Raw genomic sequence first — 16,975 nt, forward strand, 5'->3', positions numbered from 1 at the left:
TTGCTTTTATCAGAATCAGTTAGTGGTTATACATAATTACATCTATTACATTATCTAGTTATAACTTTGGGATTAGGGCTAGGATCAATGCTAGGATTAGGGCTAGAGCTAGAGCTAGAGCTAGGATTAGGGCTAGAGTCAATACTAGGACTATATCCAGATTCATCTTTAAAAGAGCAATCAGTTTTTATGCAAATTCCGCTTAATGTTTTATCACCACGAAGACATTTACCAATTTTATCTTCATGACATATTGAATAAAGAAAAACTAGATTAAAGGGAGCTCCACATTTATGATTACGCTCTAACCATTTTATAACCATTTATGATGGGGTATAATCTGCGGATTTGCAAACGAGCTTTGCTCGTGGTCAACCAAACAACTTCGTTGAGCAGTTTCACTGATTATAAATAATATTTAGCCAAGATTTCAATTACATCTTTAGTATTATCTTTAGACGCGACACAATCTGTTAAATATTTCTTTCCCGTTATATTGAGCGTATTTGTTTTATATCTTCTATCCAAAATCACTTCAAGGTCTAATGCTTTTTCATCTCTAACAAAATTTATAATCTCATTTCTAAATTCTTCATTATTTTTATATAGATTGCTTAAATACTTTCCCCCCTTTCTATTTAAAATCCCATCTTCTTCATTTATATATTTTTCTTGTATTGTATTTCGGGGATTGGGATTTACCCATGTTTCACTATTGGGCTTTACCCATGTTTCACTATTGGTATAACCACTTCGTGAATCAGTGAACTAACTTTGTTCGTGGTTTACCAAACTGCTTGGCTTGCCACGGACTTCGTCCGTTTGCAGATCATTATCCAACTCTTCTCCATATCCAACGTTAACTAATGAACTTACTCTATTTAACATAGTGCTTGCTCCCATTGCTATACCCCCAGCATTTCTTGATATCATATCGGGATAAATATGACTAATTTTAATTAAACCCGCGCTTATAATTGCACCAATAATTGATAAATTTTTTATACCTTTTCCTGTAACCATTTCTTGTGTTAGAACATCATTCTGTAATTTAATATTATTTAATTTAAGAAGTTTATTAAAATAGAAAATATAGCTATCATGATTAATAACATTTCTATCTGTTGCATTAATCATGAGTGGTTTGATCTTTGCTATAAGTTTATTTATATCTTCTCTTTCTAATTCATCTTTTAAACTAAGAGCTTTTAAATCAATGAAACCAACTCTCGAGTCATATAACACAGTTCTATTCTTATCAATCATAATAAAAGTATTCTCTTTCCTATTATATTTAATTATACCATAACGAAGTTCATCTGATATTCCATCTGTACAATTATAATATTTACTATTTAACTCACTAATTATTTTGTTGACGTTATGATCACATTTATATATTTCATTAAAATTTTTGAATAGATCAGCTCTATTATAAGTTGTTAAATAAATAGTATCACAACTCATTCTTGCTGTATTAATTATTTGAGCTGGTTTATGACACACTACAATCATTTGAATATTATAATAACTTCCTTCTGTGAAAAAATAAGCTATTTCTTTATTTAACTTATCACCCAAATCATCAAGTACTATTACACTATCTTTGAATTTAGACTTATTTTTTGATGTGATCATATTTATATCACATTAATTAAATCCAATATAAAACTCGCCAATCTCAGGATCTATTCAATCTCTATCATCTTTGCATACAATGATTATATTTTTAGCTTGCTGTTGGTTTTGGTTTTGGTCTCAGTTCAGATCTTGATCTTGATCTGCGAAGCAGCTTTGCTGATATAATTTTAAATATTGTCTAATAAAATATGTTTTCCCTGTACCAGTTCCACCATAAACAATAGTATTTAATGGTGACTTTTCATATTCAAATCTAACTAGGCTCCTAATATTAAATCCACCAAAGCTTTCTTCTAGTTTTGTATATTTGCTTGGTATCGAATTATAAAATATAAAACAATATCCAATTATGATAATAAAAATAAAAAGTATACCTCCTTTATCCATTTTTATATATAAAATTTATATACAAAAAATGCTTATCCTAACTTTTGAGGAATTCAATAATAAATTTAATATTGATAATAATGCTATGAGTGATATCAGAATAAAAGGTATAGGTAAAGATATAAGTCTAACACCAACTGAAGTATTAATGAGAGAAAACGCTCCAGATAATATTAGTGACAATAACTTCAACATTATTGTAAATCTACATCCAACTGATGGTACACATTGGGTTTTAGTTATAAGAAGAGAAGATGGTTCAACATATTACTTTGATAGTTTTGGTGTAGAAACCCCACCATTATTCCTAGAAGAATATGTTGATCTAGGCTCTTATGAGAGAATACAACAATATGATGAATCTTATTGTGGGGCTTATTGTTTATATATGATCTATCTTATTGATAGTGGATTTAAAATTAAAAGCGCTTTGAATATTCTAGTTAATCAAGTTAAATGCCCTGAAAAATATAATGAGTGTTTTCGTTTGGGTTGTATTGTTAATGATAAATATAATGTTAATGGTCTGCGAAGTAGCTTTGCTAATAATGATAATGATAGTGTTAAAGATCTACGAAGTAGCTTTGCTAACCAGGGAACGGACGGACTCCGTGGCATGCCAACCTGCTCCGCAGATAATGATAATGATAATGTTAAAGATCTACGAAGTAGCTTCGCTGATAATATTATGTATCAATTTGATGAAAAACATCCAAAAGGTAAACCCAACAATGAAGAATGTCCTACTAACACTATCTCTATAAACATAAATGAAGATCTACAATCATGGCGATATGATGATAATATAATTACTGAAGCTACACTCCCAGAGAACTTTAGATGTATAATATCTGGTCCTAGTGAATGCGGTAAGACATTCTTATTAAAAAAACTAATTCTATCTAGTATATATTTTGATAAGCTATACATCATTGGACCTACTGGTGATCAATATAAAGGATTAGAGAGAATAAACCCGAAAGCAGATATTGAGTTTGTTAAAGATATAAAAGATTTACCATCTCCCGATAAACTACCGAAAGACCTAAAGAAACTAATGATATTCGACGATGTTAGAGCCAAAGAATCAGCTATTAATGAATACTTTTGTAGAGGTAGACATAATAATTGTAATATGATATATCTTAATCAAAATTTATTCACAATAGATAGACAGAGTGTTAGAGAGAATTGTAATCTATTTATTTTATTTGAACAAATAGGTAGAGTCCTCATATCTATATATTAAGATTTCTTTAATAATGTTGAACTTAGTTATAATGGTTTTGCTAATATATGTAATAAGGTATGGAAAGGGACTTATAATTACATTGTCTTTGATATAATTAAAAATTAAAATTTTAATGGTAAACTAAGAATTAATTGGGATCGGAGAGTTTTGTAGTTATTTAATTATTATTATTTATTTATGTTTAATTATAATTTATAACTATACTAATCTGTGAAATGTACATAACCTACAATAGAATTGTTTAAATCTACATTGGGAGATATGTTTATATACTTTACACTTCTTACATGTTAGATAATGATTGGGATTATTAAAATGTTGTAGTAAATGACTATGTTTATCTCTATATGTTATAACTCTATTACATACAAAACATTGATATGGTTAACCCTGACACCAATTACAACTTTGAGCCCAGGACTTATTTTTACAATCATCACACTTAATACTGAACATTTTTTAAGGAAAAAATACTACTTCAAATATGTTATGATTATAATAAATAAAGGCTTTGCCTAGCTGGTTAGACCAGATGTAAAGTAAAACTTAATACATCACCATTAAAGTCTATAGGTCTTCCAAGCTCATCTTCAATATGAAATTCAATATATTCTATACTATCTTTAGTTACATTTTGATATAATACATTTGTTGGAATATTTATGATCATATAACCGGGTGGTTCAGTTAGATTAAATATATGTATCTTTACCATTATCTTTAGTTCCAGATATAATATTACAATGAATATTAAATGTATCAAAACCCATAATATCAACAATTTCTTGAGATGTATATGTACCTGCTCTATATAATACTTTCCCAAATCCTAGTAATGATCGTATTGAGTTTTCTACATCAAAGCTGAGTGCTCCTTGTTTTTTTTCCTTTAAACATTTCCTTGTATTCTTATCAGGTTCTATTATAACATTACCCTTAGTTTCTTGTTTTATTAATTCTGCTATATGCTCCTGATGTAATAGTTGAATATAGCAGCGGGATTCCTTTATAATTATAATTAAGGACCGATGTAATGTTTGAGTCATTGTTATTGTTATTGTTAGAGCTAAGAGGTTCTGCTATCGGTGAAGCCGGTTCCCGGATTGGCGAAGCGGGTCCCCGGATTGGCCAAGCCAGTTCCTGGAATGCGTCATCTTCTATAACAATACTAGCATAAAAGAATTGATTATTTCTCCTATTCACATTAAACACCGAGTTATAAACTGATAATCTAATTAAACCTAATTTTGTTGTATTAAGTATAGGTTCACTAAAGTTATACCTTTCTGTTGATTTTACCATTCTAAAGTTAAAGGTATGCTCTTCTTTAGTTTTAGTTAAAGCATCATGTATCTTTTGTAGTTCATATAAGATTAATTTGTCTGTCATTTTTATTATTCAAATATTAGATTTTATTTATGGTTATAGTCATAATTATAGTCTTAGTTATAATTAAAAGTTAAATTTTTATCTTATAAAAGTGGATTTTAAGTTGGATACAACTTATGGTTATACTAATGATATACACTAAAGTAAGATTATAAAATATAAACCAAATAATCTGTTAGCAATGAATACAATCAATACTAACATTAATATCATACTCAATAGAGAAGAGAATCATTTAAATTTAAATGATTCATATCTACAGATAGAGTTTGTTGTATCAGATTATGCTGGTGGTGTATTTGCTAATGATGCTAATATCAGATTAGTTAATTATGGTATGATGGCATTGTTTAGTTCAGTTAAGCTTGAAACTAGTGGTGGTAGGACTATTGAATATATAGATCATTGTCATCCTAATCTATTGATGTATAAGTTATTTACTAGTATTGGCGATGAATTTGAGAGTGGTTTTGTTAGAAATTAAGGTAATAGAGATAGTCAACTTAAAGGTGACCATATTGCTGCAGAACGAGGTCATATGTATGTGATGATTAAGATTAGTGATCTATTGGGTTTTTTAAATGATTTAGAAAAGATTATATATCGTTTAGGATTTGAACTAATATTAAAAAGAAATAATAATGATAGAGCTCAATTTAGAGTTAATGCTAATCCTGGCGCAGTTGCTTATGATGCTAATATAGAAATTAGAGATATATCATGGTGTGTGCCTAGTTTTGATCCTAGTAATGACAATAGAATTATTGTTCAAAAGGGTTAAAGTAAGGAGAATGATGTACACTTTAGTTATTGTGAAAGAAAGACTTTTTATAAGAATGTACCCAATGCTACTAACTTCTTGTTTGATCTAGGTATGGAAAGTGGTATGAAAAGACCACAATATATAATAGTTGGTTTTGAAAATAATAATATTAATGAGCAAACTCATGATGCAAGTACATTTCATATAATGAATGTTACTGAATGTTATTGTATGATTGGTAGTGAGTTTTGTCCCGAGGATAGAATGTATATTAATTATGGTGCTAATAATTATAATGAGGCTTTTAAAGAGATTGTTACCTTTAATAAAGATTATAATAGGCCACCACATAATATAAAACCATATATAAATCATAGATTATTCAAAAGCAGTTATAGAATATATGTATTCGATACTAGATATCAAAGTGATCGTTTAGGCCAACTACCAATTAAACCTAACTTTAAATTTAGTGCTGAAGTTGCTGATGTTATATGTCATGCATTAGTATTAGCTAGAAAGGTTATTAGTGTGAATAGTGATGGTAATAAGATGTTTGATATTATATCTTAGGCACAGTTATAGTTATAATTATCTGCGAAGCAGTTGCTGATAGTCATTGTTATAGTTATAGTCCTAGTTATAATTATAACTATAATCCTTGTCATTATTTTAGATATATCTCTAGCTATAATTATAATTATAACTATTTCATACTTGTCTTAACAAAACTACTTTTCTTAACTTAACTTAACTTCACTTGACTTAACTTAAATTCTCTAGCATAAATAATATCCAATTTTTTTTTATTCTCTAGAGATAGACCCTTAGCTTCAAGCTGTGCTAGACTTACATTACTAGACTAGTAATGTTTTTAGTAATAATGATATTAGTATTAATTTTACTAGACTTAGGCTTAGCTTTAGACTTATGCTTATTCATAACAACAAAGGGATTATACTTTTAACTTCCATTTTTTATATATAGAAATGAGTCTTTTACAGACATTTAAAACTAATTCATATTGCGTTGGTGGTTGACATTATAGTGGTACTAATAACATAAGAGATTTTGTATCGGCGATGGGTACTAAAATGTAAGGGGGTAATTGTGTTAAGTGTAAGAGAAATAAGTCATTGACTGTTAGTGATGCAGCAATAGAAGCAGAGGGATTGAAAGATTTCTTTAAAAGTGTTGGTAGGGCTACAGTTAACTTTGGAAAGAAAGTTGCTAATAATCCGGTAAGAGCATTAGAAATAGCAAGTAAAATAGGAAGTGCAGCTGCATCCAGAAACCCTAGAGCTGCTCTAGCGGCTACACCTGATTTAAATAATATTGCAACTACTGGTGAAGGTATAAAGGTAGTACAAAAAGGAATAGGTTTATACTTAGGTACAAAGAAAAGATAATTTAGTTATTGCTAAGACTGAGACTATAGTTTCAGTTAAAACTCTATATCTATCTATCTGCGAAGCCAGTTCCTGGATAAATATTAATACTAATATCATTATTACTAAAAACATTGTTATTACTAAGTACTAATAGTTTTAATCTAAAAAAACACTTAACTTATTTTTCTTATCAACGGAGTTGCGGCTTCGCCGATTCTTCTAATAGTCCTCATATACCTTGCCTAATTCATTATATTCATCATTATCTATTTTATTATCATTCATTGATTTAGTATATAGTCTATTAAACTTATCAATAAACTGATTACTTCAAATATACATCTGTGAATACTTTATAATTTTTTTTCTTATTTTATTATTAATTGTTTTTGATAATGAACCACAAACAGTTGCTGTAGCAAAAGCTGTTGGTATAGAGTAAGGTAATCCTATACCTGTTAATGCAACTGATGTTGTTTTTGCCGTTGTTGCAATTGATGATAATAGTATTTCTGTTATCTCAGCTACAGGTACGTTAATATAACTCTTATATCTACTTAACTTCTTATTATAGTTATTAGTTTCAGTTTCACTATAATTTCTAATATCTCTTATAATGTTAAAATTGTTGTTAAATTTTTTATTAGCTTGGATTTTTTCATTTATCAATCTTTCTGATACAGATGATAGATCTGGGTAAAATAATCTCTCACTCGGTGCTGTTGGTTGACTCATTTTCAGTAGTAAAATAACTCGCAATATCTTTCATTATATCTTCTTGTTTAAAATCATAATGGACCTCTAGTCTTGCTTGTTCATTGTTGTCTACTAGCTTACTTTCTAATAATATAGCTATTATATATTTTATAGCTATCTTCATCATTAATATATGGTTTTCTCTTAAACCTCTACATCTATCAACACATGCATCACCTAATTGAATATTAGTAGTTGTCTGATTACATTTATTGTTATCAAACTCTACATTTAATTCATTATATTTAGAAATGCTATCAGCTGAAACTTTGTTGCAAATATGAACAATATTAGTTTCGATTTCAGTCAACTTATTGGCTATTGTAGATATATTAGATGAGTTAAGAGAAAATAGTTCAACTGTATCATCATTTATCCACACAGTATCTCCATTGGTTGTAGATGATGGTAAACCAATAATTTTTGCATTTAGTTGACCAATTTTAACTTCTTCAAATTTACTTTTCTTAGCTCAGTTTTGTTTTTACTTAAAATATCTATTTTATTATTAGATGATAATAAGTTATTGTCACAATAATCCTTATTAACTACATCTTTTTTATCTATTGGAGGATGAAGATTTGTAATTTTATAGGTATCCTTCATATCATTATTATCAATATCTTCTAGGAATAACCCACGAGCCTTACTTAGTGTTAACTTGTTTGTAGATCTTGTTGTTGATGTTGATTGATGTTTAGCTTGATTGAATCTATTTCTTGTCATATTTGTATTTGTTTACAGAAATTACAGAATTATACCTAATGATTCCAAAACCTTATTATTAGATTCAAAGTCAAACTCGGATTTTAATAATTCCTGTTCGTAATATTTACCTTCTATTATCTCTCCATCCATATCTTCTACCTTATAAGTTGGTGGTTGTGTTTTTAAAATCTCATTAACTTCAAACAACTCTTTATTCCAATTAGAAGTGTATCCCTTAGAGAAGATATTATGTTTATCTGCATTTCTAACATAATCACCAACTTTAAGTTTTGGTGTTGCTTTGGCAGATTTAACATAGTATCTAACTTTATCAGGATTGTTAGAAGCATCAACTGGTGTCATATTAATTGTTGAATGAATGTTATTGTCATATGTTATGACTGCATCATTTAATAAATTTACCCAATTACCATCACCATTGATGAACATTGGTTTATTAATTATGTGTAATAATGTTCTATTGAATCTCTCTATAAACGCAACCTTTAAATCACTATAAGTAGAATATAGTTTTGTTTCACATTCTTTAAGTAAAGATTTAAATGTTTTATTGTAAAACTCACTACCTCTATCCTCCCATAACTTTTCTGGTTTTCAACTTTCAGAGCCACCCCGTGGATATTCACCTAATACTATTTTAAAACCATTAATTATAGATAAACCAGATTTATTCTTTAATGGAATAGCCCATGCATATTTTGTGAATATATCTATAACTGTTAAAACAAACTTATAATTATTATTATATTTAATTAGAGATGACTTATCAATTAAATCAGCTGACCAAGTTTCATCTTTATATAATGGTTTTTTTCTTTGTTTTCTAAACTTTGTTATTTGAGGACCGAATACTTCTTTAGCTAATAGTTGTTGTTGTTATTGTTTTTCTACATCAGTAAAATGTCTACATCAGTAAAATGTGATGGTTGTAAAGATAAATCGTGGGGAAAATGATATATCTGTAAGGGTTACTTTATGAATAGATATTATATTAATCATATGAATATACATTATAATGATCCTAGTCTATATATAACTTCTATTATGTGTAATGAAACTCAACACATCAGCGGATTTAGATTTAAAAATTTTAAGTGTAGATTATGTATTTATTTACATAGATAGATATACACATACCCAAGATAGATTCGTGGAATATTCTGAAAGATTTAACATAAAAGTGTAAAAAAAACGAAAAAGTGGTGAATTTGTAAGCGAGCTTATTATTATTTTCTAGAATTAAGCCATTTCATAATTTAATGTTAGACTTAGAGTGAATATATAGTAGTGGATAAAACCAGGAAACCAACAAGCAGTAAAATTTGGCCGGATTCGATATACGCGATTAGCGTATGGAGAAAGGGACAAATTTTGCTGGTGGTTGATTTCTTTGTTTTATCGACTACTCTTTTATTGCACAAGCCATTCCAATTTATAATAGTCTGCCTTCTAATATTAGACTGAAAACAACATCGAAAGCTTCCTTAAAAAAACTGAAAGAATATTTTTGGAAAGATTTTTTGAAGGACCCAAAAGTAACTGATATAAAGGATGACATTGCGAGCATTAGATTTTAATTTTATTTTTTAATCTTCATGATGTACATATAAAATGGTGAGAACATTTTATGCTCGCTTTTTAGGCCATTTTTTAATAATGTAAGGTCAAATTTTTAGTTAAGCAATTTAATGATTTTATAATTTTACATAATGTTATATTCTTAACTTTACAGTGCCTCTTTTACCATTTGCTTTTTATACTTATGTGTACCAGAATAAATTAACAATGTTCTTTTTTTAACGATAGAATGGTAATAAATATTTCTTGTTCTGTTTTCAATATTAGAAACTAATTTTTCTCTAGATAGACAAAGTAAGACAATATTTTTTGAATTAATTAACAAAACATCTAATAAGACAAAGATAATTGTATTAAAATTTATCTACAGAAAACTGCAATTTATGAAATTTGCGAAGCAGTCACAAACTTGATATCTATTAAATGTATGATCAATGAGTATAGGAGATGTACACCACTCATGCAGTCATGGCATTTTATTTTTAAGAGATATGTGCTGTGAGGCAATTCGTAATGCAAATCGACTTTACATGAAAACAAACAAAACTTTTGCTCTCTTTCTCTCACAAAACACACACACACACACACACACACACACCAACACCCACCCACCCACACCCACACACACACACACACACACACACACACACACACACACACACACACACACATGTCTACATAGAAAAACACAAACACATATATACACACAACCCTGTTTTGAACAACAAAAAATGTTGACGCATTTGATAATTTTCGGGAGAAAGAGAACTTATTTTAACTGTTCCATATAATGTTTTTGACAAACGAAGGATACATTAATTAAAATGAAAGAAAGAATAAGCTGGCAGAAAAAAATCTTCATTCCGAAGATGTGAAAGAGTCAAAACGTCCAAAAAAAATCATAAAAAGAGCAGAAAAACACGTGAACGTGTGTCAATTGATCACATAACACCACATAAAAATGTTTTTTTTTTTAATTTGAAATTCAAAATTGAAATAAAATATGATGTTCAATTATTGATAGTTACTTTTGCACATTATGAAATGGTGGCCACAACACTAGACGAATTTCTTCCAGAAATTTTCAAAAACAGTTTCATCAATAATGCCATGCTAATTTTGAGTGGAGTTTTTCGAAATGGGCAAGCACCAAAAACGTAAAGTTCAACCGTAAAAAGCATTAACTCATACGTTTAGCAGAAGATAATTCCAGCTCTTCGGCAACTAATTTTTCCGTATCTGACTTTCAATTTATATTTGAACACAAACTATTTACAGTAGAAGAAACAATATTGTGACAAACCTTGAAGTGTCACACACTAAAAAAAGTTCAGGTAAAATTACCTGAAAAAACACCTGAATTTACCTGAATCGTTCAGGCAAATTGTTCTCACCTGAACAACACCTGAAAGCACCTGAAATTTACCTGAAATTTACCTGAAAAATTCAGGCATCACTGGCTGAACTTTTACCTGAACATGCCTGAAAAACACCTGAAAAAAATGCCTGAACAGTTCAGGCAAAAATTCTTTTTCAGGTGTTTTTACCTGAATTCTACCTGAATTTTTCAGGCAAAAATGCCTGAAAAATTCAGGTAAAATTCAGGTAAAAACACCTGAAAAAGAATTTTTGCCTGAACTGTTCAGGCATTTTTTTCAGGTGTTTTTCAGGCATGTTCAGGTAAAAGTTCAGCCAGTGATGCCTGAATTTTTCAGGTAAATTTCAGGTAAATTTCAGGTGCTTTCAGGTGTTGTTCAGGTGAGAACAATTTGCCTGAACGATTCAGGTAAATTCAGGTGTTTTTTCAGGTAAATTTCAGGTAACGATTCCCGTAAAATCAGGTGTTTTTTCAGGTAATTTCACCTGAAACTAATTACCTGAACTATTGGAGAGATGTAGTAGGATACGCGGCAATGTTAACAATTGTCGGAAGTTTTTTCTCTAGTCACTTTATCAAACAACTCTTGAGAAAAACTTCCAGTATTGTTTAATTTTTAAGTGGATCTCAGCTCAGTATGTACAAAGTACACACCTTATACAGGACCGCCACCGGGAAGGCGTCCACTAAGGTCCCAAAAACTCTGTCAAGATTAGAAAGGAAGATAATCAGAGATTTTTTAAGACAACAAACTGGCTTTCAAACGAAAACAAAAAGGAAAAAAACTAACCGACACTAGTCCAAATGCAAAAACGAAAATCGAACAGCTAAATTTTCCGACCTTATGAAAACAAGACAGACAAACTTTTCAAAACAAAAGAACATTAGAGGAAGCAAAAAATGGAACAACAAACAACAATATTCAACAACACTGCTACATAAAGGTGGAACAACAAACAACAATATTCAAACACTGCAACATAAAGGGAACAAAATAAAGAATACAGAAAAAAAATTATCACTGACAGGAACAACTGCGAAATTAATAAAAAAAACACGCAAAATAAAACTTAAAAAAGCAAGAAAATCAATTGAAACTACATTCAGCGACATCAAAACGAACTAAGTTAGTCCTCCCAAAAAAGATGTGCCAAAAAGGCAAAACGGAAACCAAAACCGAAACAAAAAAAGTATTGCAAATTAACATTGCCACAAACCACTTCAAAATTTATAATTGGCAAGACCAAAAAAGTAGGCATGTTGCGAAGAAAGAAAAGCAACCAGTAATAAAAACCAAATCCGAAGCACATAAAACAAAAAAAACAATTATGGAAAAAATACAGTATTTTGTTTGATATAGTTATCAAGCAAACAAGAAACTGCAGAAGGTCAAAAATTTATCGAAAAGAATCCAAAACAAAACGAATTTCAAACAAACTGAAAGAAATTCATTTAAGAAATCATTTAAAATCAACGATTACATGACCAATTCAAAAACTTACTCATCCTATCACCGAATATCAACAAAATTTAAAAAAGCAAAACGACATAGTTCATCAGAAAAGACACCAACAGAAAATTGAAGAAACACTCTAAAAAATTTGAAGAAAAACTAATACTAAAATTAGCTAAAGCAAAACTAATTGAAACAACCAGCCTATGAGCCTATCAACAAAATTTAAAAAAGCAAAACGACATAGTTCATCAGAAAAGACACCAACTGAAAATTGAAGAAAAACTAATACTTATAATTAGCTAAAGAAAAACTAACTGAAACAACCTAAAAATGATTTAAACGCGCTAAATTCAATAATAACACAAGAAAGGCAAAAATAAATTGAAGAAACAAACTGGCAAAATCCAAATGAACAATCGATAAAACTATTAAAAAGAAAACAAATACGAAAACAATTAAAACTAAGCAACACAAAATTGAACAACATAGTTTGAAATGATTTAAATGCCATCAACTCAAAAGCACAGGAAAAGCAAAAAAATAGAAAAAGCAAACCAGTAGAATCAAAAACCGAAAACAATTTTCCAAAAACTATCAAGAATGAATGCAATAGTAGTCACAAAACAAGAAGAACTTATATCAAAACAACTAAAAAAAAGGAAGTCCGAAAAAATTAATGAGTTGACAGCACAGAAAGAACAAAAATAACAAAAACCTAGTGGAAAAACGGAAAAACCAACAAAACGCAGTTGTACAAATATCGACAGAAGGCCATCACAAACAAATAAACGAAAAAATATGAACCATAAAAGCCAGAACTTTAACGACTAAAACCGGATCAGAAACAAACATTTATAATTGGAATCAACAAAAGCAAAACCTACAACGTAGAGGTAAGTTGAGTTACACAGAAGAGGAAAAAAACATTAAAATAGAATGATCCTGAAAGCCAGTCACAGTAATTTACGTTTCTCATCATCTTATCTTCCTTCCCAGTATACATACATAGATAAAGATAGCACATAGCAAATACACATATAGCACATATATTGTACTTTCCATAATGAAGTGTCTTTTAATTTAACTTCATAGAAATTAGATTCAAGCTCGAAAAATCTAACAGACAGTAAATAGGACTTTAAATGATTAAGGAGAGTTCTCACATAGAAAACCCAATACTCATCAAAATTCTCGGTTAGTACATCTAATCTAATTTTTATTTGGATTTTGTGTGATATTAACACGTTTTTGTTTTTTTGTTTTTTTTTATAAATAGCAGCAAAAACACAAAGCTAACATAATAAAATACACTTGATTTTCTGCGTTGAAAGTCTCCCTTGAAAAAAAAACATTTTCGATTATTCTCTTAAATGATAAAAGTGACTGAAGGTCGAAAAACCTAACAACCACAATCCATGAACTTATTTAAATATGAACAGGGAGAATTTGAACGTAAAAATTCAAGGACAAAAACTGAAAGTTTCTAGAGTAACAAAGCTAAGCTAACGGTTTTTTCTGCGCGTTGAAATTAAGTCAAATCATTAAATTTTATCAAACAGAACGAATATCATGTCAGCTCTGATTTGAAGAATCGAGATTAAATAGAAATGTAATTTGATTGCCAATATCTTAAAATATGGATTGACAATAATTACAATTTGAAGCCATGCATTAACTTACAGATAAAACGTGTCAGAACTAACAAGTATAGTACAAATTTTGGAGCAACATTTCTTGTTTTAAGCGAAGTAAATTAATGTTGGTTTTTCCACATGAAAATTCTCCACAAGAAAAAATTTTTCTTTACATTTCATAAAAAGTTTAAGTGACTGAAGGTCAAAAAAATTAACAGTCAGTAACTAAAACTTAATTGGTTAAGGAGAATTCTCAAAAAGAAAACCAAAAACTCATCAAAACAATTCTCGGTTATTAAATCTAATCTAATTTTTTTTTGGATTTTGTGTGATATGAATACCCTTTTTGTTTTTTTTTGTTTTTTTGTATAAGTAGCAGCACAAACACAAAGCTAACAGATTAAAATACACTTGATTTTCAGCGTTGAAAGTCTCCCTTGAAGAAATTCATTTTATATTATTTTATAACATAGAAAAGTGATTGAAGGTCGAAAAACCTAACAACCACAATCCAGGAACTTAAAATATGAACAGGGAGACTTTGAACGCAAAAAAATCAAGGACAAAAATTAAAAGTCTCTAGAGTAACAAAGCTAAGCTAACGGTTTTTTCTGTGCGTTGAAAAAACGTCAAATCAATGAATATTATCAAACAGAGAATGATTATGATGTCAGTTCTGATACGAAGAATTGAGATTGAATAGAAAAGTAATTTGATGGCCAATATTTTTAAATATGGAATGACAAAAATTACAATTTGAAGCCATGCATTAACTTACAAATGAAACGCGTCAGAACTAACAAGCAGTAAAGTACAAATATTGAAGCAAGATTTCTTGTTTTAAAAGAAGTAAATAAATGTTGGTTTTTCCACATGAAAATTCTCCAGAAGAAACTATCTTTCTTTACATTTCATAAAAAATTTAAGTGACTGAAGGTCAAAAAAATTAACAGTCAGTAACTAAAACTTAATTGTTGAAGGAGAGTTCTCACAAAGAAAACCAAAAACTCATCAAAGCAATTTCTCGGTTAATAAATCTAATCTAATTTTTTTGGATTTTGTGTGATATGAATACACTTTTTTGTTTTTTTTTTGTTTTTTTTTGAATAATTAGCAGCACAAACACAAAGTTAACAGATTAAAATACACTTGATTTTCTGCGTTAAAAGTCTCCCTTGAAGTAATTCATTTTAGATTATTCTTCTAACTCAGAGAAGTGACTGAAGGTCGAAAAACCCAACAGCCACAATCCAGGATCTTAATAAAATATGAACATGGAGACTTTGAACGCAAAAAATCAAGGACAAAAATTAAGTTTTTCTGGAGTAACAAAGCTAAGCTAACTGTTTTCTTCTGTTGAAAATACGTCACATCATAAAATACTATCAATTAGGGAATGAAGATGATGTCAGTTCTGGTCCGAGGAATTGATATTGAAGAGAAAAGTAATTTGAATGCAAATATTTGTAAATATGGAATGGCAAAAATTACAATTTGAAGCCATGCATTGACTTACAAATAAAACGTGTCAGAACTAACAAGCAGCATAGTACAAATATTGAAGCAATATTTCTTGTTTTAAGAGAAGTAAATTAATGTTGGTTTTTCCCCATGAAAATTCTCAAGAAGAAACTATCTTTACATTTCATAAAAAATTTAAGTGACTGAAGGTCAAAAAAATTAACAGTCAGTAACTAAAACTTAATTGTTTAAGGAGAATTCTCACAAAGAAAACCAAACACTCATCAAAACAATTTCTCGGTTAATAAATCTAATCTAATTTTTTTGGATTTTGTGTGATATGAATACACTTTTTTGTTTTTTTTTGTTTTTTTTTGAATAATTAGCAGCACAAACACAAAGTTAACAGATTAAAATACACTTGATTTTCTGCGTCAAAAGTCTCCCTTGAAGTAATTCATTTTAGATTATTCTTCTAACTCAGAGAAGTGACTGAAGGTCGAAAAACCTAACAACCACAACCCAGCAAGTTATCACAATATGAACAGGGAGACTTTGAACGTAAAAAAAAACAAAAGATTAGGAATTTCGAAACAAAAAAATCTAATTATTGACCAAAATTAGATTTTTCTGTTATGTGAGTTAAACAACATGTCATTGGCAATTTTTGCCACGGTCTTAATCAACTTACACTGCCCAAGATCATTAAGGTGACAGGTATCAATTTCACGGAAATGACAAGGATGTACAAATTTATTTGGATAAAACTTCGTACCAAGTTTGATTTTCATTTTCGCATTAAAAGCCTGGAGTTTAGTATGAGTAAATTTACTTCTATCATTGCTACTATACTCAGCGTGGTCCATTCTAGGCAGCAGTTCTAAGAACAATATATCATGTTTATACGGCAGATGTTCAATCAAATCCGTAAAATACTTTAGCAATTTTTCATCAGACGTTGAATTGAAATCATTATTACCTACACAAACTATAATTCTTCGATATTGAACAATTTCAGGGTATAGATACATTAAATGCTTAGCTCGCCTACCACCTTCACTTTTATTATCAATCGCAAGATCTTTAATGCAATTATAATGACTAAAATTTTTAAAGGCATTACGCATATTTGAATCTCCTATGATGAGCACTCTTTCACT

Source organism: Convolutriloba macropyga, chromosome 7 (assembly GCF_964194025.1).
Source record: "Convolutriloba macropyga chromosome 7, txConMacr16.3, whole genome shotgun sequence".
NCBI classification, from domain to species: domain Eukaryota; kingdom Metazoa; phylum Xenacoelomorpha; order Acoela; family Convolutidae; genus Convolutriloba; species Convolutriloba macropyga.